This window comes from Chiloscyllium plagiosum, chromosome 30 (genome assembly GCF_004010195.1).
Source record: "Chiloscyllium plagiosum isolate BGI_BamShark_2017 chromosome 30, ASM401019v2, whole genome shotgun sequence".
NCBI classification, from domain to species: domain Eukaryota; kingdom Metazoa; phylum Chordata; class Chondrichthyes; order Orectolobiformes; family Hemiscylliidae; genus Chiloscyllium; species Chiloscyllium plagiosum.
In genome coordinates, this window is record NC_057739.1 from 30,975,057 (window position 1) to 30,999,060 (window position 24,004).

General features: G+C 41.2%; 1 protein-coding gene across 4 annotated transcripts in view; it reads left to right on the top strand.

The window, feature by feature from the left end:
• Window positions 1-24,004, top strand: part of LOC122564867 (ras-specific guanine nucleotide-releasing factor RalGPS1-like) — a 706,864-nt gene that overhangs the window by 241,286 nt on the left and 441,574 nt on the right. The gene's annotated exons all lie outside the window — the stretch shown is intronic.

Genomic DNA, 24,004 nt, shown 5'->3' on the forward strand with positions numbered 1-24,004 from the left:
GTACTCTATGCTACTTTCTCCCTACCCCCACCCTCCTCTAGCTTATCTCTCCACCCTTCAGGCTCACTGCCTTTATTCCTGATGAAGGGCTTTTGCTCGAAACGTCGATTTTACGGCACCTTGGATGCTGCCTGAACTGCTGTGCTCTTCCAGCACCACTAATCCAGAATCTGGTTTCCAGCATCTGCAGTCATTGTTTTTACCACAGAATAATTATGGAATATACTCCCCCTGTACCAGGACAAAAAACCAAATTATTCCATAAAATATGGCAGCCCTTCTTGAATTACACAAATACAGATATCTCGGTCATCCTAACCAGAGCCTTTATTTAATCGAGAGGGTGAACCTGGCTGGTCCGGGGCCCCTCAGGAGAGGAATCTGGCACGAATACGGGTTTAGTTATGATCTGCTGTTAACACATTCCAAGCATGTATATCACGACCTAATTTCTGTTTTATCCGTCGTTCTTTTTTTCTCTTGAATAGTGTAAGAGATTTAATCATCTCTGGTTAGTTGTAAGTTAGTTGAGTTTTTTTTCTCTCGGTATTTCTTTTTTTCTGCTTGATAGGTTTTGGTTATTATTTATTTAAGATTTAATTGTATATCAATGTTTATACTTGGTTTTTTTTGAGTTTTATTTTGTAAACACGTTAAATTTTCAATTAAAAAATCTATTAAAAAAAACAATAGCAAGCAGATTATTTGATCATTACATTTTGTTGTTTGTGGGAGTTTACTGTGTACAAATTTGTTGTCATGTTTTCTGTATAACCACAATAACCACCCATAAGCATTAATTCATTGACTGTAAAAGGCTTTGGGACTTATCGGGCAAGCTGTTTCCCCTCTTCTTAATGAAGTTTATATTTAAAGATGGAGGAAATACAAAGGTGGTGTTCCACGGCAACTTATCTTTTGAACTGTTGGCAACAGACAAGAAAGAAATGAGAAAGATTTTGACTTTTAAGAACGTTACTTTGGAATGGATATAGTAACAAATATTAAATAATTATAATGTGTAGAAATTGGTATGGGCAAGTTGGAAAGTTATGTGATGCATTGTACAATTTGTAGTAATCTGAATATTGCTTTGCTATCAGGGTAGTCTTCATGACCCTTGTGAGTGGTGTTTATTTTCTCACATAGGTGCGAAAATCAAGATATCGATTATTTGTCAAAAATCAACAGAAATTAAATAAATGCTGGATGGTTTTTGACTTTGGGGCTTAGAGAATCCACTTGCTTTGCCAGCTCATGAGACAAGCTGCTGTTTTTTTGCTCCTGTTCTCACAGTTTCCTTCAGGTTGATAAAGCATTAAAGACTATTCCACAACCGACTGCCTTAATCGGGTATGCTGTTATCAGTTCCATTTTCCAGGATATGGAAGAACAGCTTCTTTTATTAGAGGAACATTTGCAGAAATGTGATTACTTGCTTGAAACCTGGACAAAAGAAAACATCGCTGGATATGCTTTGATAGCTGTGACGCAATGCTCTAGGAATCAAATCATCTGACATTGAAGAGTTGAACATGGTGTGTGAAGTCTGCACTTCATGCCAACTGGTTAAAGTCCCATGGCCAACCAGGATAGCTCCCTGAAATGTGTGTTAGGCTGACTGGTGAATTTGGAGCCAAAAAACTGTTTCGTGGCCATCTGTGAGATTAGCCTGTGCCTGCCCACCAGGAAACCATCTTTATACTGTTGGCAAACAAATGATCTCGAAAGGGACTGCTGTTTCTATCAGGATAGTTCAATGGTTTGCCCACTGTGGAGCCATGAGGAGCAAAGGCCTTTATTAGTGTCTCCCCTTTCATCCATACTCCTCCAGGATCTGCCTCCGCTGCCGTCCTTATCGGTGAATCTTTGTAACCAACTCTGAGTTCTTCCTCAGCGTGCATTCTGAGGATGCAAGGACACCAAGTTACAGTAGATCTGTCACACTGTGTGTGTGTGTGCGTGCGTGCGTGCGTGTGTGTGTGTGTACAATTCATGTTGAATCCAATTTAAAGTTAGGCCTATTTTCACGTAAACGCCAAACAATTCCTGTGCCTATCTTAAAAATTTGCGACCTGAGGGTTCAAGTTAGTTTTCAATCACTCTATGTTTGCATGTTTAAACCGCCAGATCCTTTCAGTGCTCAGTTGGCATCTGTAAACTGCAGCATTGTGTACGGTTATCTCATGTTTATGGTTGTGTAGGGTCAGCTCTCAATATCTGACCGTACAGAGTCCTTTGTTATGTACTTGGAATGCTTTCAACATTGATCATTCGACCAGTTGCAGCCTACATCCTCTGTTTGAACTGTCATAGCTCTTTTGATATCTCTTGTTAAAAGGACAGCCAGAAGTTAAAACTCTTTGGTGATGGGATTTGTTCCAATTTACTGTTGCATAAAACTGTCAAGCCAATGAAAACTGAATGGATAATGAGGATCAAAGGAGCCTCATTAGAGTGAAGCATGACAAAGCTCTCAAAGAAACAGCTGCTTTCTTTGCTTAGTTAAAAAGGACTGTTACTTTTACTTTTGTATCAAATACTGTTAAAGAGATCTCCCAGGCAGCACATTTTAACACTTGATTACTATAGTTTTCCATTTCACTGCAGAATAACCTGGTGACAAGAGACTGTGTGTTTTATTCATTCATTTAATTTTCTCTGTGAATATGCAGTAAACTGAGGGGCCTCCCTTTGATTTGGTTCTGAGTGTCGCACTCATGAAGGTCTGTTATTATTCTTTCATGACTGGGAATCTCATTAGCCACTAAATGCTTTGAATCACATCAGGACATTGGCCCAACAGGAAAGGACAGACACAATCGTGTAAGTGCACAATGGAATGGCAGAGCTTTTATTGTCTTCAGTTCAGAAAAATAAGATGATGGTAGATCCAATGGACAGCACCCTCAAGGTGATGGATGTCATTGCACAATCCTTCTGCATTTCATCAAAGTAGTAGTAATCTCTGGTATATGAGAGAAGAAAAAGAGAGTTTTATAGAAATTTTAACTGATTGGAGGGATTGACCAGATTTCAACTTCTCCATTCGAGCAGTATCATATTGTGTTGCTCAGTCAGGCTGTGATGTAAGGCTAGAGCTGAGGAACCTTCAAAGCTGACGTCACTTTGCAGCTTTGCCGATAGGATACAGCTTTTTGCCTAAAGCCCTTTGAAAGTTTAAATTTGAAGCTTTGCTCTGAACGCACATTATACACACAACCGTAAAATGGGAAGAAATTGGTGTGGATGTTGCACCTTTTAAAATGGGACATCAAGTTCCCATTCTGGAGACCCATGCCCTGGGATCCTGAGAAACAACTGACAAACGTGCAGTGACTGAGTTAGCGATGTTAAAAGAAGAAAAATGTTTGGCAGCTGTCTAAAATGGATATTTTTATATTCATTCATGGGGGCTGGGCTGGGGAACCTACCTCTGAGGAAAAAGTGAGTACTGCAGATGCTGAAGATCAGAGTCAAAACGTGTGGTGCTGGAAAAGCACAGCCGGTCGGGCAGCATCCGAGGGGCAGGAGAGTTGACTTTTTGAGGCTTGATGAAGGGTTTATGTTTGAAATGTCAACTCTCCTCCTCGAATGCTGCCTGACTGGCTGTGTTTTTCCAGCGCCACATGTTTTGTCCTGACCTCTGAGCCAGGACACCTAGGTTCAAATCCCATCTGCTCCAGGTGTGTGTTGGAACATTCTGACCAGGTTGATTAGGAAAATATTTATTCATGGGATATGGGCATCCCTGGCCAGGTGAGTATTCATTGCCTATCCCTAATTGCCCAGGGGGCAGTTATGAATCAACCACATTACTGTGGATCGCGAGACCAGACCAGGTAAGAATCATAGAAACCATACAGTGTACATACAAAGCATTTGGCCCATCTAGTCTGCACCGACCCTCTGAAGTGTATCCCACCCTTTCCCTGTAAACCCCACATTTACCATAGTTCAGCCCCCCAGCCTGCACACTATGGGGAATTGAGTATAACCAATCCACTTAACCTGCACATCTTTGGAAACCTGAGCACCCAGAGGGAACCCACACAGACACAGGGAGAATGTACAAACTCCACACAGACAGCTGCCTGAGGCTGGAATCGAACCGGGATCCCTGGCGATGTGAGGCAGCAATGCAAACCACTGAGCCACTGATTTCCCTTCCCAAAAAGACATTGCGCTTAATAAGCTAGTTTTTCTTTGACAATTGACAATAGTTACGTGGTCACCATTGGACAGGCTTTTATTAATTCCAGTTTTTTATTCAATGAAAATTTCACTGTCTGTCATGGTGGAATTTGAATGCAGGTTGCCAGAACATTATCCTGAGGCTCTGGAATTCTGGCCTAGTTGCTTCATCACTATGTCACTGCCTTCCCAATACTGAAGCACCCATTACCAGCTTCTGAACTGCCTGTGCTGAGTTTGGATAACACAAGGTGCTGCTACTTGGGCTTCTGTGGCACTAGAAATGAAAGATATTGACCTGGAAACTGGGTGGTTCCCAAATTGAGCAGCAACTCTGGTACAGTATCAAAATGAGAAATTGCAGGAAAAATGTGGCAGGTCTGGCAGCATCTGTGGAGAGAAAGCAGAATTATTGTTTCAGGTAAGTAAATGTTAATTAAACAGCAATTGAAATATATATAAAGAAGGGGAGGGGGAAGAAGTAAATTAAAGATGGAGGTGGAGCCCAGAGAAAGAGCAAAAAGCAATTGAGCAGATAAAGAAATGAGTAAAGGGTAATCTGGGAGAAGGAAGAACCGCTAATGGGGACCGTTAGTGTCTGACAATGGGTGGTTTGTGGTGGCAACCCATGTAATGACCAGGCCTGGTGCATGGGGGTTGGGGTAAGGACATCAGAGAAGCTGCTCAGACCCCAAAATGATTGAACTCATTATCGCGTCCTGAAGGTTGCAGGGTCCCCAAGCGGAAAATCAGGGTGCTGTTCTTCCAACTTGTGCTGAGCTTTGCTGAGGCACTGCAGCAAGCCCGCAACAGAGACATTGGCCAGGGAACACTGGTATAGCTCTCGGGCATACTGTGGGCCCCAGAAAATGTGTCCACCAACATGGTTACAATCCGGCTGTCAAGCTGTGAGTGCTATAAGTGGCACCTGAGACCATTCCTTTGGCTGGAAGCAAAGGGGAGATTGTCAGGTCCATACGTCAGTCAACTACAAGACATTGAGAACAGGTAAGCAGTTACCAGTAGTGGGCAACCAGGCAGTGCAAAAACTTAAAGCAACATTCAACTTCGTGCATTTCCTCGTGTTCCAATGCAGTATCTCAGATTGATCTGAAGTGTTTGAAAGAACTGAATGTTGCATTGGTGAGACAAAACATCATCAATTGCCATTAGTATCATGTAACTTGTAGCGTAAAGTATTTTGATGTTTTTATCTTTGTACATTGGTTTGATTTGCTTTGAAGAGATTAAATCAATGGTGTATACAGTAAGACATACTACAATAAGGTAAAGTACAAAACTACAAATTGTTTTATTCAATTTTACAAGTAACAAGTTCAACATAATTTTGGCTATTATTCAGTTTTGTGATATTTGAAGCATTTTTAACTTGGGGTAAATGATTGAATTGCTGCTGTTTGTTGATTCAATGCAACATGAAAAAATACCAAATTACCCCCATGCTAGAAACGGACTCTAAGGCAACGGTGCGTATGTGTGTGAGGGAGAGAGACAGAATTATGTGCTATACCTTCAGCCTCAGCTCAAGTTTCTAGCCCCAGGCAGGAGAGTGAGAATCAATCTTGTTGTACTTGAATTCCATCCAGCAAACTGATATGACAGAAGTTTGCAGTAAATGGAAAATTCTTCAAATGTGTTCAAAGGAATAATTGTTGCTGCTTCATCCTGGTGATGTTCATTGTAAAAACAACAGTAGTGTATTTTAAGTTAATAAATATCCTTTGCGTAGGGTGAGGAATCCACTTGACTTAGCAATGATCTAATGAACCTAAACATAGTGAATTAATGCACATTCTAGCTCACTTTGTTGAAAACCTATATACTGTTACTTCACTGTATTAAAAATAAATATTAATTGAACAGCAATTGAAATTTGTCCTTCAAATGTCTCTTAAGACTTTAGTCAGTAGAATTTGTAAACCGTGATCAATAAATGTCAGGGCAGACAGCCAGGAGAAATTGTTTTAGCTGTTGGCACTCTGTTGTAATCATTGACATGTGATAGTTTTATGAATGAAAAATGGCAACTGTAGTTCTCAAAGGATTAACAAGATCATTATCAGCTAAACTGAGTCCTAAATGAGTCCCCAGACATGAAGGCATGGTCTCATGTTGTCATCTGGCAATTCTTTGGGCCGTGTCAAGGTTTATTGGTGAGTGGTCATTTTTTTAAAAAAACGTGATATTAAAGCCACTGCCATCAGCAAAACTATTTTGCCAAAATTTGGTTCATTTGAGCTTTCACTGGGCATAGTTGTAGCTGCCACAAGATCACTTTTTATTCAAAATACAAACCTTCAAGAGAACCATTGCCAATCTCTCTTCAACTGATTGCAATTATAATTATCCAAAGGTTCATCTTATTCAATACACAGCTAGTTGTTATGTGCATATATTTGCAAATATATTTGTTTTGGAGAGCCCTCCCAACCTTCTGCCTCCTGGCTTCCTACTCGACAGACAAAGAAGCGAGCTGGTAAAATTGCACCCTCCCCATTAATAGTGCTGTGACCCAGGGCAAACACAGAATGCTGGAGAAACTCAGAAGATCTGGTAGCATCTGTGGAGAGGGAAACAAAGTTAATGGATCGAGTCCAGTATGTCGACTCATTCCAGCATCCACAACATTCTGTATTTATTACATTTATCTAGAAGTCCAGCTTCCCTCCTTGAGATTCTTACACACTTGATGAAACTGCAATACATCAGTTTCTGTGAGCAGCCATGATTTATTTCAGCAAGTACAAGCTTTTGGAGGATCACTTAACACTCTTTGCGACGCATGCAGAACATGTCAAGCGAGGCTCCCTGAACAAGAGAACCGTTCTCCCTTTATACAGGGTTTTACATCACAGTCAGTCATGCATGCAAGATATGACCCCCTGCCACTCCTCCAGTCACATCCCACCCAAAAACAATGTAAAGTGATTAGATTATTTCCAGAAACAGTGTGAGGTTAGATTATTCCTTAAACTGCAGCATTTATGGAATATGATTAGATTGTCACATCCTACCTGCAAGACAGAAAAACACACCACCCTGGGTCATCTCATTTCTTACGTGTCAGCAGAACAAATGAACCCTTTAACTTTTCATTCCCTCCCTTCCATGATAACCAATTAAATAGGGCTGAAAAAGGCGATTTCAGCTTATTCATAAGAATCTTACAGCCAGTATTTAACCAAGTTATTGAGACACAACACAATGATTATAACAACAAAAATTACTAGCCCATGCAGTAGATAGGATCCTCCCACATGGAAAAAAAGTGTTTACCAGTAAAGTTCTTAAATCCACAGTCCTAAGTGACCATTCCACCCCCTCACATTGAATGGAAACAAGCCAGTTATCCAAAATCTCCTTCAATAAAGTCTAACCTGAAAACAAAGTTCAGTCTGGCAGGGGTCAGTTCTGATGTGAACAGTGATAGGGAGCCCAGGCCTCTGGATATCCAGGGATCAATGCTGTTCCTGCAAGGTCATAGGGGTCCCGTGCAATGCAGTGTGCTCCCAACGCAGGGTGCATATTTGAGGGGTTAGGTGTAGCCAACAGTTTGCTTTTGGCCACCTTTGTGTTTGCTTTTGCAAATTCCAATCGGACAGTCTGAGGATTTTTGGGATCAAATTGAATGCCGTTTAATGCATTCTTTGCTGCTTCTGCTCCTGCTCCGCTGTCAAATATAACAAAGCCAGCTGGCTGTTTCGATGTTAGCTTGATCAGTGAACCTTCATATTCTTTAAATGATCGAAAGACAAGGTAAAGCTCACGTGGTTTAATGTCTATAGGAAGACCATTGACAAAATGTGTCCCAACCTCCTCTTCACTGTTGTTAGCTTTATCACGTTTTGTGCTCATGACTGTGGAGCTGATTGAGTCCGTTGTGTCCCCCTATTCTGGGCAGGTGGTGCTGGTGCTGGGAGAGGTCGCCAAAATGGGTGAGATACGTGCCAGGGTCAATTGTCTATCGGAAGCGCTGAGCAAGGTTCCCAGGAACATGACTTGGTGCTGAGTATTATTTCCAGGGGGCTGGGTAAGTGGGGTGGGACTTGGATCAGGTTGTGGAGGGGTGGGCAGTGGTCTGAAGGGATGCTCTACCTGTGAATGGAGGAATATCAATGTTAGCTGCTGAAAGTATCTTTGCATTTCCTGTCTCTTTCCCTCCTTGCCAAGGTGGGTATCAGTATAAAGACAGTCAATAAGCATTGGTAACAAACATCAGTTTTATACACACTTGGCCAACTGGAGTGATCCAAAGGCCTTTTGATGCAGAGTGCGAATACCCATGCGTCTTCCATATTTGTTTTTCTGGGTCAGGGGCGTCCCCCTGTAAACGCTGCACAGTGACAGTGTCGGGTATGTCCTTTGTTTTTAAGGGAGGTGATTGATTTAGTGCCGGTTCATGGAGGGCACAATGGATTTGTGGGCTGTTGCCACGTCTTTGGCTACTCGATCAGCTCTGGCATTGCCATTGCTGATGTCAATATTGTCCATTACATGGGCAGCACTTTTGATTATGGCCAGTTGCTTGGGGAGGAGGCTGGCTTTGAGGAGATTTTGGACATATAGTGAGTTCTGAATAGGTGTCCCCAGGGAGGTCAGAAATCTGCATTGCGACAATAGCTGGTCATCAGTGTCATTATTTTGAAATATTATTGGCAGATGAGACATGTCAGGAGGTGCCTCCACTTTATTCCCACTTGATCGTCCAGCTTGGCGTTTCAACCCTGATCCCTTCTTTTGCCTTTCCTTGGTCAGTTTTTCCTGTTTTGCTCTACTCCTATCAGAATCCTCACACTGACTCTTCAGCACCTTCCAAGACTTAGGATTTCCCTCATGATCACACACACTAATCCCTGTTTGACGTGCGTTATTCTCCCAGCTGGCCTGTTGAGATTAATTTGTTATTTCCTCAGCTGTCTTTCTCCATGTGGATATTAAAGTTTTCCATTTAGTCCCTGTATTAAGTTTCCAAAGTGCATCCTCTGCTTTTAAACATTTATCTATGTCCCAAGTTCCTCCTATCGGCCAAATTTCATTTCCCAATTTTTTGATTTAAACATCCTGACAGGCGCCTGAACCATTCCTCATTTTGGGGTTTATCTCGGCATAATCGAAGCAAAGGGGTTCGAACACCCAACTTATCCAATGTCTGTCCTTTTTCTCAGTTTCAACTTCCTAAATTATCTCTATGTACTAGTTCAGTGTCCTCTGTCTCCACACCCATTTCAGGGTCCTGACCTTTCTGGTGGAGGATTTATCCTCTTAACACCTGTTCTAAGGCAGGGTGATTGAGACAGACACGGTAGTTATCCTTTATCTTATATACCATGTTCCAGAGCCTCAAATCCCACTATTAGAGGATTCTAACCTCTGAGGTCCAGGGGGACTGTAACTTCCCTGCGATGAATTCAGCGTAAAAGTGCAGAAGTTATCTCGGAGATTCCATCACTACATAATCATAGGGGAAGTGGGGTCGACTGAGTGCTAGGTTTAGTGACAGAGATCAGGTAAATCTTACCTAGTGGGCCCTTCTGTCTCACGTTACCGTCACACAGGCGATCTCTTATTCAATCTGGCTAGAAACTCCATATGTGTTGGAATTCCACTTTTGTCGTCAAATGTTGGGTTCCCTTCTTGAGATTCTTACACACTTGATGAGACTGCAATACACCAGCATCTGTGAACAGCCACGACTTATTTCAGCAAGTACAAGCCTTTGGAGGATCAATTAACACTCTTCGTGATGCGTGCGGAATGTGTCAAGCAAGGCTCCCTGAACAAGGGAACCATCCTCCCTTTATACAGGGTTTTACATCACCGTCAGTCTTGCATGCAAGACATGACCCCCTGCCTCTCCCACATTGTCACATGCCATCCAAAAACAATGTAAAGTGATTAGGTTATTCCTTAAACTGCAGCATTTACAGAGTATGATTAGATTGTCGCATCCTGCCTGCAAGACAGAACCCCCACCCCCTGAAATCCAATTTTTAATGTGTCAGCAGAACAAATTAACCCTTTTACATCTCTCAGGCTATTGCTGCAGGGTCATGGATTACAATCCCACTATGGCAGCTGGTGGAATTTAAATGAAATAAATTTACCCATTTAATTAATTCATTATAAAATAAAATCTATGACCATCAAGCTATCATCAACTGGAAATAAAGCCCACCTCACCTGATACACTGAAGGGAAGGAAATCTGCTGTCCCTATTCAGTGAAAGGATTTGGCCTCAGGGCCCCGAGTTAGGACTGGCACGTGTATGATGCAAATGTTGCTTTCTACTTGTCAGCCCAAGCCTTTGTTGCCCAGGTTTTGCTGCTTATGAATATGGGCTGCTTCAGTATCTCAGGAGTCGTGGATTAGATTGCCTACAGTGTAGAAGCAGGCACCCCCCCTGCCCAACAAGTGCACACCGACCCTCCAAAGAGCAACCCACCCAGACCCATTCCCCTACATTTACCCCTGACTAATGCACCTAATGCTACAGGCAATTCAGCTTGGCCAATTCACCTGCACACCTTTGGACTATGGGAGGAAACGCAGGCAGACATGGGGAGAATCTGCAAACTCCACACAGACAGTTGCCTGAGGTGGGAATTGAACCCGGGTCCCTGGTGCTGTGAGGCAGCAGTGCTAACCACTGAGCCACCGTGCCGCCCCAAAATCATACTTTAGATTAGAATCCCTACAGCATGGAAACAGGCCCTTTGGCCCAAAAAGTCCACACTGACCCTCCAAAGAGCCAACCAGACCCATTCCCCTACCATATATTTACCCCCTGAGTAATGCACCTAACACTGTGGGCAATTTAGCATGGCCAATTCACCTGACCTGCGCATCTTTGGATAGTGGGAGGAAACCAGAGCACCCAGAGGAAACCCACGCAGACACGGGGAGAATGTGCAAACTCAACACAGTCAGTCGCCTGAGATGGGAATCGAACCCAGGTCCCTCGCAGTGCTAACCATTGAGCCACTGTGTATTGAATGTTGTGCAATCATCAGCAAACATCTCCACTTCTGACCTTATGATGGAGGGAAGGTCATTGATGAAGCAGCTGAAGTTGGTCGGGCCATGGACCCTATCCTGAGGAGCTCCTGCAGAGATATCCATGGACTGAGATGACTGACTTCAAACAACCACAACCATCTTCCTTTGTGTGAAGTGCCATGACTGTAACCAGCAGAGAGGTTTCCCCTGACTCCCATTCATCCCAGTTTTGCCAGAGCTCCTTGATACACACTTGATCCAATGCAGCCTTGAAGCCAACAGCAGTCACTGCAATTCAGATCTGTTATAGAGTCATAAGAGATGCACAGCTTGGAAACAGACCCTCGGTCCAACCCGTCCACGCCGACCAGATATCCCAACCCAATCTAGTCCCACCTGCCAGTTTGGATCAAATCTATAATGAGATCAGAAGCTGATTGATTGAAACTGTTGAGCAAGTTCCACTCAACAACACTGCTGCTGACCCCCTCCAGCACTTTGCTGATGATTGAGAGAAGTCTGAGGGCATGGTAACTTACTGTGTTGGACTTTTCCTGATTTTTGTATATCGGACTCAGCTGGGCAATTTTCTGCATTTGTTTGGACAGAGGTGCAGTGTTGTATCTGTGCTAGTATAGCTTCACTGGGGGCATGGATAATACTGGAGTACAAGTCTGCAATATTATTGCTGGATGTTATCAGGGCACATGACCTTTTGTGGTATCCAGTAACTTCAGCTATTTCTTGATGTCATCTGGAGTGAATTGAATTGGCTGAGGACTGGCATCTCAGATGCAAGGGACCTCGAGAGGAGTCTGAAGTGGATCTTCAACTCTGGCTGAAGATGGCTGCAAATTCGTCAGGCAGGCAAAAGTGAGGACAGCAGATGCTGGAGATCAGAGTCTAGATTAGAGTGGTGCTGGAAAAGCACAGCAGGTCAGGCAGCATCCGAGGAGCAGGAAAATCCTCAGCCCTTCCTGATCAAAGGCTTTTGCCCGAAACGTCGATTTTCCTGCTTGTCAGATGCTGCCTGACCCGCTGTGCTTTTCCAGCACCACTCTAATCTAGACTGCAAATACGTCAGCCTTATCTTTTGTACTGAAGTACTGGGCTGCCCTGTTATTGCTTAGAAATATTCCTGGAATTCCCTCCCTAAGGACATTGTGGGTCAACTATAGCATATGGACGGTAGTGGTTCCAGAAGACAGTTCATCATCACTTTCTCAAGAGCAACTAAGGACAGGCAATAAAAATGCTGGCCCAGCCATCCATGTCCACGTGCCAATTTAAAAAAAAATTGAGGCTAGGATAGTTATAGGGCCATAGAGATGTACAGCATGGAAAGAAATCCTTCGTTCCAACTCGTCCATGCAGACCAGATATCCAATCTAGTCCCACCTGCCAGCACCAGGCCCATATCCCTCCAAACCCTACCTATTCATTTACCCTTCCAGATGCCTTTCAAATGTTGCAATTGTACCAGCCTCCACCACTTCCTCTGGCAGCTCATTCCATACACACACCACCCTCTGCATGAAAATGTTGCCCCTTAGGTCTCTTTTATATCTTTCCCCTCTCACTCTAAACCTATGCCCTCTAGTTCTGGACTTCCCCACCTCAGGGAAGAGGCTTGCTGTTTATCCAGTTGGTACAATGGTAGTGCCCCACACGTATGAAGGGTATCCTCAATGTGAAGATGAGACTTTATTTCCCCAAGTACTGTGCAATTGTCATTCCTACTCATTATGTTGTGGATAGATTGGAGAATTGTTCAGCACAAAAGCATAACCGGAGTCTTATTACCGATTCTGTGCAGCAAGCTGTATCTATGACAGGTAGATTAGTGAGGGTGAGGTCCAGGGATGCTTTCTCTCTTGTTGGTTCCCTCACCAGCTGCAGTGGCTGTTAGACTGGCTCTGTATCATGTCGGTTAGTAGCGGTGTTACTGAGGCACTCTTGGTGACACAGTAACCAAGTGACCTTTCTGTGCCCTTGTCACCTTGAGTAAATGTAGAAGTTTAGGATGGTGTTGAAGATGAACACCTCAATGATTGCTAAACACTGGTGTAATTTGTGAGCAGTGTATAGAATTATCTGGAGACAAGTTACAAAAATCCATAGCGGATTGCAAAGGAGAGAGTAAGGGAGAAGTCCGCAACTGGGATTTGACAACAACGTAAAAAGGAAGTGAGATCTGAAAGAGAAAGAGTCAATGGATGAGTGGGGAAGCCAATATTTTTGGATTGAGAGCTTTAACAGTAGAGAGGGACAAATTGAAGCAAATACATTTAAGTGGGGCAGGGAAGATAAGCTGCAATAAAACCTAAATTTTTGGTCAGCTGAAGAAGAACTGTTTGAGGCACTCAAATAAGCATCTTGATGTACTTATCTTGTTTTTGTGTTTTGGAATTGAATGGTATGTGAACATGGTCTATGCTGCCGATGTGTTTTTCCCATAATCTTCTCAGCGAAAGGTCAGATATTCTTTGTATTCCCACATGAAACAGCATTAATAACATCACTGTGTATGAAAAAAGGAACAAAATATAAATTTACATTTTCCATGCTGAGTGATTCATCTCTCCGGAGCGTTTTGAGGTTAGACATTTTAAGGGAAAAAAAAGCACTTAATTGTGATGTCATCTGGAAAATATCTTGCAGTCAGAGTGTTATCTGACACATGGTGCAGCTACTAAGATGAATGAAGTGCATTACACAAAGTGGAGTGAAAAATATCTATCACAATTATGAAAATGTAAATGTCTACCTTTGAGCCAAAGTTGTAAAAAGTACACAAAGTACTGGAATGCATAAATCTCATAGTGTGAGTTTTATTATCTTATATAAACTGTAACTGATAAGTCATTTGACAGATTACCGGTGAGTATAAGAGTGGTTAAACAACATCTGCTTAATGTTGAGCAACCTATTGCCTGCAAAGTATTCCCAAACGTTTCCTGTGAAACCCCTTTTTTCTGTACACATTCTTCTTAAGTTCTTCGGAGACATTTGTTCCACATGAGGAAATACATTTTAACCTCTAATATTCTGCCTGTCATTGGTTTGGAGATGGTGTATAACTCAGTAATCAGTATTCAACTTTGGACAAAAAGAAATCAGAGCAAAGGTGCTACTGCATCATCTTCAATCCTGAACTGTTAAGGGTGAAGACGCTGGTGACATTGATAGTGAATGGCACCATTGCCATTCCTGTCCACCTATCGCTTGCTGACTTACACTGGCACTTGGTCTGACAAAAATCAGGGATTTAAAATTCCTATCCTGGTACTTAGATCAACCCACCTCTGTAACCTGGCCTTTCCTAGCTTTCTAACCAGCTCCAGTTGCAGCCCCTTGTACATTCCGAGTTTCCACCGGATGGTAACGCCTTCAGCTGTCAAGGTCCGAAGCTGTGAAATTGCCTCCTTTAATCTGCATCCTTCTCCTCCTCCTTTAAGTTATTCTACATGGCCACCTCTCAACTCATGGTTAACTGTCCTGAAAACACCTCGTGGTCAAGTGTGACGTGATATGTCTGGTAACTTAGGAAAATAGGGTGAGGAGCATATCAACCATGATCAAGTGGTGGAGCAGACTTGACCGGCCGAATGGCCTAATGCTGCTCCTATATTTTATGAATGTATAAACCTACATGTCTTGGGAGATTGCACAATGTTAGAAATGCTGTATGACAGCAAGTTGTTGTAAGAGTGAATAACTGCTGCCAAAAATTGAAACACAAAACTCCTGAGATAAACAAACCACTCCCATTTTTTTAAAAAAGTGTGAAATTCAGATCCCTCAAATGCAAAAAAAAATAATTTTTTTTCCTGAATGGAGACTCACCACAACAATGGCAACAGCAGCAACCTGGGGCTGTAACACAATCGTTGGTCATGGTTGGCAGTGAATGGTTTGCATTGCTGCTATTGGTTTTCTTTCTGGTCCCTTTTGTTGGTTGTAAATAAAATCTCATGGTTGAAATTGTCTGACTGCTTGCTTCTATGTGATGTAGCTGTACCTGACAAGGACAAACTGTGGGTATCCACTGGACATTGGGAATAGAGTAGTGATGACCTAGAGAGGGTGCTTTGATGGAGTGTGACGGGTAATCCAAGTGGTGTTGACGGGAGAGAACGGAATTATGTGTGAGATGGAGTGTCAGCTACACAGGTTACGTGCAGTCCGCAGTGTGGCTGTCGTGTCAGTATGTTGCAGTGAAGGGTAATGCCACACTTGTCTGGATGCACAATGGCCTTTTAAGGATGGCCTGAGAACAAGGGATGCAGGTCTTTCTGCAGATATCTGCTGAGTAGCAAGTTGCTCTGGATGTAGAGCATGATAAGATGAGGATAGAATTGGATATGAGGATATCATCATCGAGATGAGGACAGGCAGTTGATGAGGTAGGGTGTTGTAGGACACAACAAGAACTCTTGCTCGCCCTTACAGCAAGAATCCCTCCAATAAACTCAACTCAACACAACTCTTGCTTAGCCAAATAAAACATAAGGTTCAGCCCCTTCTGTAGTTTGGTTGTTTGTAAATTTCTGGCTGCTTCCTTTGGACAACAACCCAATGACCAATGTAAGAGAAAATAGCAGAAATGATTAGCTTTCCTTTTATTCCAACTTTCACCTTTTGATGTCCAGTAAGATCATGCTGGACAAAAGATGTTTTCATATGTATGCACCGATTTCCAATTGTGTTGCTAAGCAGATTAGATGATGTGCTGTTTCTTATACCATATGCCCTTTAAATGTTCTGCCACTGTGCTGTTTTACACTTTACACCACAATTATAAACAAAGTCTCAGGTGTTTTACACTTTAATTGAGTTTGATGTCAAAACTGGCAATATATTTATTCAATTCAAACTCAATGTCAGGAGCACAGGTCAGAAGGACTGGCAATATGTGCCTGTTAGACAGTTTAGAAAAATATTTTCTTACTAGTGTATGTATTTCCTGCACCGAGCAACTCTTTTATCACATTGCTTTTGTACCTGAGCAACACTTGCTTAGAACTTTTCTAAGTTTTCCACACATTCTCCTCTCTGTCCTCTCACTATTGACGTGCTGTGTGTATCTTAGACTCCACGATTCACTCCCATTGATGTCTATTTGTAAATATACAGCGCAGTGTTTGAGGTGCAATTTGGTCTAAGTTATTGTGGTGGGTTTGGAAAAACTGCAGGAAGACAATTTGGCATTATGTCAGCTTTGCAAGGTTTCAGAAGTGAATGGGCCTTTTTAATTGTGCAAATAAATCAAACAACTGTGATCTCATCAGATGAAATTGGGTAAATCGGAATTGAGCAGCTGCAAATGAATTAAATAAATAAATACAAATTCAAGACATTGAATCAGACCTGGGCAATGAGCCAGCATTGTAAGGCCTGAAAGAGAGAAGTCCAGCTTATGGCAAAGAAAAAGGCTAATTCTCAATGCTGTTTTCAAATTTATTTTCTACCTTATTTGCTGTGTTCATTTTACTGATTTTGTGTTCCAGTGCCCTTCTGCTAGCTTTATTTATCACTATTTCACCTGTTTTCAATTTCATATAGTTGCTTTTCATTTACAAAACCAGTGGTGTCATCTATGGTTCAGTGATAACCCTCTTAACTCTTGAGTCAAAGGTTGTACTCTGAAGTCCATTCCAGGAATTTGAATACTTAATCTTGGACAAAACTTCAGTGAAGTACTTTAGTAATGCCACTGTGTCAGAAGTGCCTTTTTTTTTCTGCTAAGATACCGTTCCATGCCCACCTGCCTGTGCAGATAGATTTATAATATCTAACACACCATTCTGAGAGGAGTTGTTCCATCCAATACGTATTCTTCAAATAATATCAACTGAAGGAGGTTATCTAGTGAAAACCATATTGCAATTACTGTGTACAAATTCACTGCTGTGTTTCTGACATTGCAGTAATGGAATTAATTGAAATAATTAAGTTACTGTATTTGGTAAAATACAACAGATTGGATAACAGCATCTTCCATCCTTTTTCTGACTCACTTATCTTACCAAAGCGCAAACTTACCAGAGATTGCTTCGAGCACACCTTCAGCAGTTATCTCCACAGCGATCTCAAGACTGGTGTTTCTAAACGTCTCTTAATAGGGTTAAGAGGTTCAGCATTATTTAGAAGTATACACAGGCATAATGAAACAAACCATGAGTAAACGACTCTAATTCGCCTTCAACTGAAACCAAACTTTACATCTGTAATCCCTTTAGACTAAGCCACAATAGAGACAGTGTGTGTGAGAGATGTCATATTTAATTTTGGATAAGTGTGTGAAAGCAAATAATGTATTTATCTCTAAACTCTCAAAATCTTGCTGCTGTTTGTTTCACTGGCTTGCACTCACTAAATGTAAAGAGGAATTCACATTGCTATTCACAAGCAGGCGGTAGGGGAGGGCAAGTTCAATTTGTGACCAGTTTGATATGGCTAAACCACTAAATGATACTGGTTTTTTAAAATAAAAATAATCAATATGTTTCTAATGTGGAATTGTGGACAGAAAACCGATGTTGCCTTGATAGGGTCTGCCACATTGACAGTGCATATAAATATATCGTACTCCAGTTCATTAGTCTTTACTTGCTACTGGGTCATTTTGTTTTATCAAGTGTGTGTTGGAAATATTAACTTCCTAGATATATCTGCCTGTCTCTTCATGACACTTTCTTCATTGCACTCTGACAATAATCCTGTTGTTCAGAAATATTCCATCCTTTTGACTTCCCAAGAGTTCAATTACTCTGCTTTTTCAAATGACAATTTCTGGAATGTGTATGATTCTTGTGCCTCAATCATGCCATTTTTTCTGTGCCTGTATCATGCCTTCCATTAACTGTAATCCCAATTTATCTATGCTTCTCATTACAGTGCTGTTTAGGCATTCCTGGACTGTGTAACCAGGATGAATGAGACAGGGTCCAGGGATTGAGCTAAATGTGGACAGGGAGATCAGAGGTGACGCATCCAAAAATATTAAATTATTATCTATTTATAGGCAGCTGCCATTGTAATTTTATGAATGAACTGTCTGGATTTTCCAAACTAAATCAAAACCAGATTTTAGTGGTTAATGTCACAATTTCTGCTTGTATGACGGAAAAAAAATTGAGAAGTTTCAGAATGTTAGACTTCACTGTTGCTATATTCAGTTCCATTCTTCCAACTATTTAGACGGCACATTGGATGGAATTGTACTAAATGCTTACTTTTCCTTAGCTGAATGAATATCTGATCATGTCGCACCTTTTTAGAAAGAAATTGTCAAGGGGGAAATTTGTGTGCTGTTTCTGCATTCCGCAATGTTCCCTGGCTTTGTTAGTAAAAGGAAAGTGATCATAGTCTCTCTCACTCTCATTAGAGAGAGACAGCCGGTAGTGATTTAACCTGAGGGTCATCACAACTTGGGCGAGGGGTGAGGTTGAGAAGGTGGGACCTTAGTGGCAACCTGAGCTGATCTGGGAGTTGATCCTGCACTGTTGGTGTCACTCTGCATAGCAAACCAGCTGTTGAGCTAACTGATATCCTTGCTTTGTATCTGTCCAATGACTGAAGCATTTACCTCATGTTGCTGGAGCTCAGGCATTTCAAACTCTCATTTGAACACGGTAAAAGAGCCTGGTAACCTGGGAGTGACTTGCTGGGCATCGGCGACGGTGTAGTAGGATTTCTGGTTTGGTGAAAGACCAGATGTGTGTAAACCATCGGAGTGGACTGAATTTATTTTTTATAATTGAATCTGTTTTCAAACGTTGACTTGTGGAGGCAAAACCAATATTGCCCTTGGTTAGGTTAAGCCAGTGCAATGTCACTCCCAATATGTTTGATGTAGTAAAATATAGTGCAAACAGATGTAATAGTGGTTAGTTATTAGCAAATGTTTAATGGGAGAAGAAGTTAACATGAGTGCTACAAAACTCAGGGTTTCTGAATACAGTTATCCAGAGAGAACTCTTGATCAAAGAATGTAGCATGTCAGTGAATTAGTAGTGGCATAGATATTTGTCAAACTAACCGGTTTTAAATCCTTCATGTACAAGTTTGAACTCTCTGAACATTGCTGTCTGTTCCAATAGAGTTTTGGGTTGGTTGTCTTTAGCATATTTTCTTCTGCTCAAAGAAAACAAGCCATTTATTTTAGTGACTGCTGTATGAAGGACAGCTAAACCTCCATAATTGCACGTGACCTTTTGCGGTGCATTTTCAATCATACTCTCAATGTGTTGCACAAGCAGTTTTTTGTTTGAGGTGTTGCTTTTTAATACTTACATATTTTCTGTGATGTAAGTGTTATTTCACAGCAAGAGGAATGAAGACTTTAAAATCAATGTACTGTTCATTTTGAGTTCATTTTAGCTGTAAGGACAGTGTTTCTCATTGGAACGTAGGATCATAGAAGAAAAACAGACCATTTAACCTCGTGATCCTGCTGTGCTGCTCTCGATCATCAACCTCAACAACACGATTTTATCAGGCTATCCCCATATCTAGTGATATCAATAACGTCTAGAAATCTATCAACCTCAATCTTGTACATACTCAATACCCGGGCTTCCACATAGCCTCTGGTATACAACTCCAAAGATTTCTTCTGCGTGAAAATGTCTCTACTCATTTTAATCCTAACTGGCTATGTTCTCTGACTTCCCCTCCACCCCTGTCATTATTATTATTATTTTTCTACACTAAAGACAAGGCCAATTTTTTAAACTTTCTAAAGTCAAAATTCACACAATAAATTATTCTTTAAAAGTATATCAGCAGTTTAAGTAATGAGATTGTTGTCTTCCTAACTGAAGTCCATGGTCAACACACAGTGGGGAAAGTAGAGTGAGATTTTCCTATCCTGAGGTTGAACGTTACATCTTATGGTCTGGGTTGAGTTCAGAAATAGAAGTTTTTTTCGTTATTGCCTTGTAGTAGAATTACTTGGGTAATAAATTTCAATTCCCTTTTCTCTGTTATTACATTGAATCCTACTGTTACACATTCTGTTTGTGCATAGCTTACAGTGTCTATACATTGGACCATGTTGAAGCAATTGGATCAGCTGTCATGTGAGAGTATCTCGTACTGTATGTCAACTCAGATCAATGCCTTTTGATGAAATAGAGCTCAAGACAAATTTCCCTTGTAGACAGCCTTCATTGACTGCTCAGTCACAGCTGATTCTACACATCCTACCACCTGCATCCCCTTTATATTTACTCAGCCATTTAGTTGATCAACTTCCCCCCTGTCAGTAGGTTAACTCTTCCTAAATTGAGACTGCAGCAAAGTCCACTTCAGGAAAGAAAATCTGTAAGTTACCCAATTGTTAACATGCTGTATGATTGACAATTTTCTGTTGACAATAATTTGCTTGGGGAAGCCACTAAATCTTCAGAGAGATTTGGTTTCCAATTTTGCCAGACCCCTTTTCTTGATTTAATGTCACCCCTGCCCTGTCTCTGCTGAGAATCAAATAGTTTATGCAGCAACTTAACAATAAGAAAAAGACCACCTGGTCTATCAAGCCTGTCCAAAATAAGATTAAGTTATCTGACTAATCATGGATTTTTGCCAACTTAAGCGTAAGTTGAGCTGCAACATCTTGTCTTGGCCATATCCACAACTGACTGATGGCTATAAAGGTAAAGTAACTAGTCAGTTCTTTTTTGTCTGTAATTAAAGTGCTGCTTTCAAAGGGAAGGTCGCTTTGAAAAATGTGGTTAAGACAATTGTGAACTTCTAACACTTTAAAAAACATTTTTGAGAAAAAATTAATAAAATAATGTTCCTTATGATTTTAAATTTAAATTATTTGCATCAGTTTAACAGATCCTTCTAAAATGAGAAAAATAGCAGTGAAACCAAGGACTATGTTTTAATTACTAGTTATACAATTCACATGTTATAGCACGTTCTCTTCAGTGTATAGTTTGTGAATGAATTTTAAACAAGCGATTTCAATTATTAAACAAATTACAAAATTGAATCACTTGATTAAGAAATTGACATTTCAGCATTCCGATTTACGTTTGAATTTCACTCAACAAACTTTACCACCTGTTCAGACTGTAAATAAGCTTGGGGTTCTGAGGAGATTTGTATGTACCACCTCAAACTGTCCATAATATAACATGAATTAGAAAATCTAACAATAGTTTGTGTTTATATAGTGTGTCTAACATTATAGAGTATTCCTGATTCTGAGGAGAATTATCGAATAAATGTTAATCCTCAGCTGCTTAAAGAGATGCTGGATGGCTGAACATTTGCACAATGAGGTATATTTTATCCATATCTTCATGCAGCTAAAGCAAATTCACTTGGGGAACAGAAGAGTTCTGTGTGAAGTTGTTCTGAAGTGAAGGTTTGATACTCTGGGGAGAAAGTGAGGGCTGCAGATGCTGTAGATCAGACCTGAAAATGTGTTGCTGGAAAAGCGCAGCAGGTCAGGCAGCATCCAAGGAGCAGGAGAATCGATGTTTCGGGCATGAGCCCTTCTTTCCTGAAGAAGGGCTCATGCCTGAAACGTCGATTCTCCTGCTCCTTGGATGCTGCCTGACCTGCTGTGTTTGATACTCTGGGCACAGCCACTAAATCCTTGTGCATTTTCAATTAGCAAATGGGAACCGGTGTTTGATGCAAAGGTGACGAGGATCCTTCAGTAACTTGAGATCAGCACAAAGTTAATAAATGAATATTCAAAATTCTGTTGTGAAATGTTAGCAACCCACCTAATTATATTATTGAAGTTTGCATCTCAGACTAAGCATGGAGGGTCCCAAAGAGCTGACATGATAAATGATTCTCAGAAACATTGCAAATTGGGGGGTGGGAGGAAAGGAATAATTGTCACAGAGTTGTGTGAGTGCACCTTTTCAGAATTTGTACATTTGAAGCATGAGCTAGTAGCATTTCAATTTTCATTTTGCAAGATAAAGGGGAAAAAGAGCTTTCAAGCTGAGTCGATGAACTTCTCAAAATCAGTTTGTTCCAAAAATGTGTTAAATGCTTAAAACATGGTCTAATGTACCTTGGCATGAATGAGGTTTTAGTCGGTGTCTGGAGTTACTCTAGTCTTCCTGTTTGTCGTAAGCGAAAGTGGTTGATGTATTTTTCCAGCCACAGTGTACTTATACATATAATTTGTAACACTCTTCTTGGCAGACATTGAGAATGTACAGTTAACTTTCAAGATTCCAAAACACCGGGTTTGATCTCAAGAAATGCAACATTACTCCAGTTCAATTTTGTCAACTACAACAGGACAAGACACTGTCATTCACAAAGGAAATATCAATTCTTTCCTTGTACATGTCATCACTAAGTCTGCTCTCTCTCTTTTTGCTTTACTTTCCAAAAGAAACTATTCCGTTTCAGTCTGGTACCACTTACTGGAAAAAAAACAGCCAGAGTATACAGTAACTCTTGTAGATTACAGCCACCCAACGCGTGGAGCTGCTATATCCAGGTCATCACCCATTCAATTACCAACCAGGCATAAACCCATAAACTCCAATCTTTTTCTCTAAGATTTGGTGTTTTCAGACTGGTATGGCTGTAGGCAAAACTCAGGCCAATGTGTCCTAGTAGCCTAGAGGCCTATAGCACAGAAAAGTCCCTTCAGCCCATCACATCTTTGCCAGTCATAAACACCCACCTAACTATTCTAATCCCATTTTTCAGCACCTGGCCTTAGTTTTGTATGCCTTGGCATTGAAAGAGTACATCTAAATACTTCCTAACGGTTATGAGGTGTTATCCCTGTATAATCTTTACAGTGAGTACCAGCTTCCCACCATCCTCCTGGGTAAGAGGTTATTTTCCTCACATTTCCTCTAAACCTCCTGCTCCTTACTTTAAAATTAACCAACCCCCCTGCCCCTGATCATTGTTCTCTCTGCCAAGGGTAAAAAGTTCTTCCCTGTCTATGCCCCTTATAATTCTATACATCTCAGTCATGTCCCCTGTCAGTTTCCCGTTCTCCAAGGAAGATAACTGCAGTCTATTCAATCTCTCTTCATAACTAAAACTCTCCACCCCAGGCAACATCCTGGTAAATCTCCTCTGCACCCTCTCCAGTTCAATCACTTCTCTTCTATAATGTAGATTCTAGAACTGTACACAGTATACCAACTGGAGGCAGACTATGGAGTTAAAAACCTTGTTAAGCTACTGACTGACCTAATTGGGAATTGCTAAAGCCTGCCCTGGGAACCCAAAGGGCTGAGAGAGTTGAGTCTTTACCCTCCACTGAGTAAACTACAACCAAATAAATAAATTAATTCATTAACAGCCTTTTAAACTGCCTCTGTAACTAAAACAGAACTACAAAGGAAACTTGTCAAATTATAATAATGTTCCTTGGGAAGGCTTGACAATTGTGTGGCAGAGTCCATGTGGACAGTGGTGACATGAGCAGCCTCTGCTGGAAGCAAAAGCTTACTGCACCTTAAATTCCCAGGTGGTGTCTCAGCCAAGAACTGACCAGGCCTGCATCTACTGAGCTTCCAACAGGAGGTTTTTAAAAAGCTATCTGCGTTGTATGAGGGGCTGAAAGAGTTAATGTTGATGATTGTCTTATGCAACAGTCTTCGTATTGATGTAATTTGATGGAAGAACAATGAGTAGGAGGGTGACCTGCCCTCCAAATGGTCTTTGTCACATTGTCAGTCACACCAGTGTACCTTGTACACGGTTTACTATCATGCAATAAACCAGCACAAGAGCTTTCTCTCATTACAAGTGTTCTGTCTTCATACCAGACCAGATAGG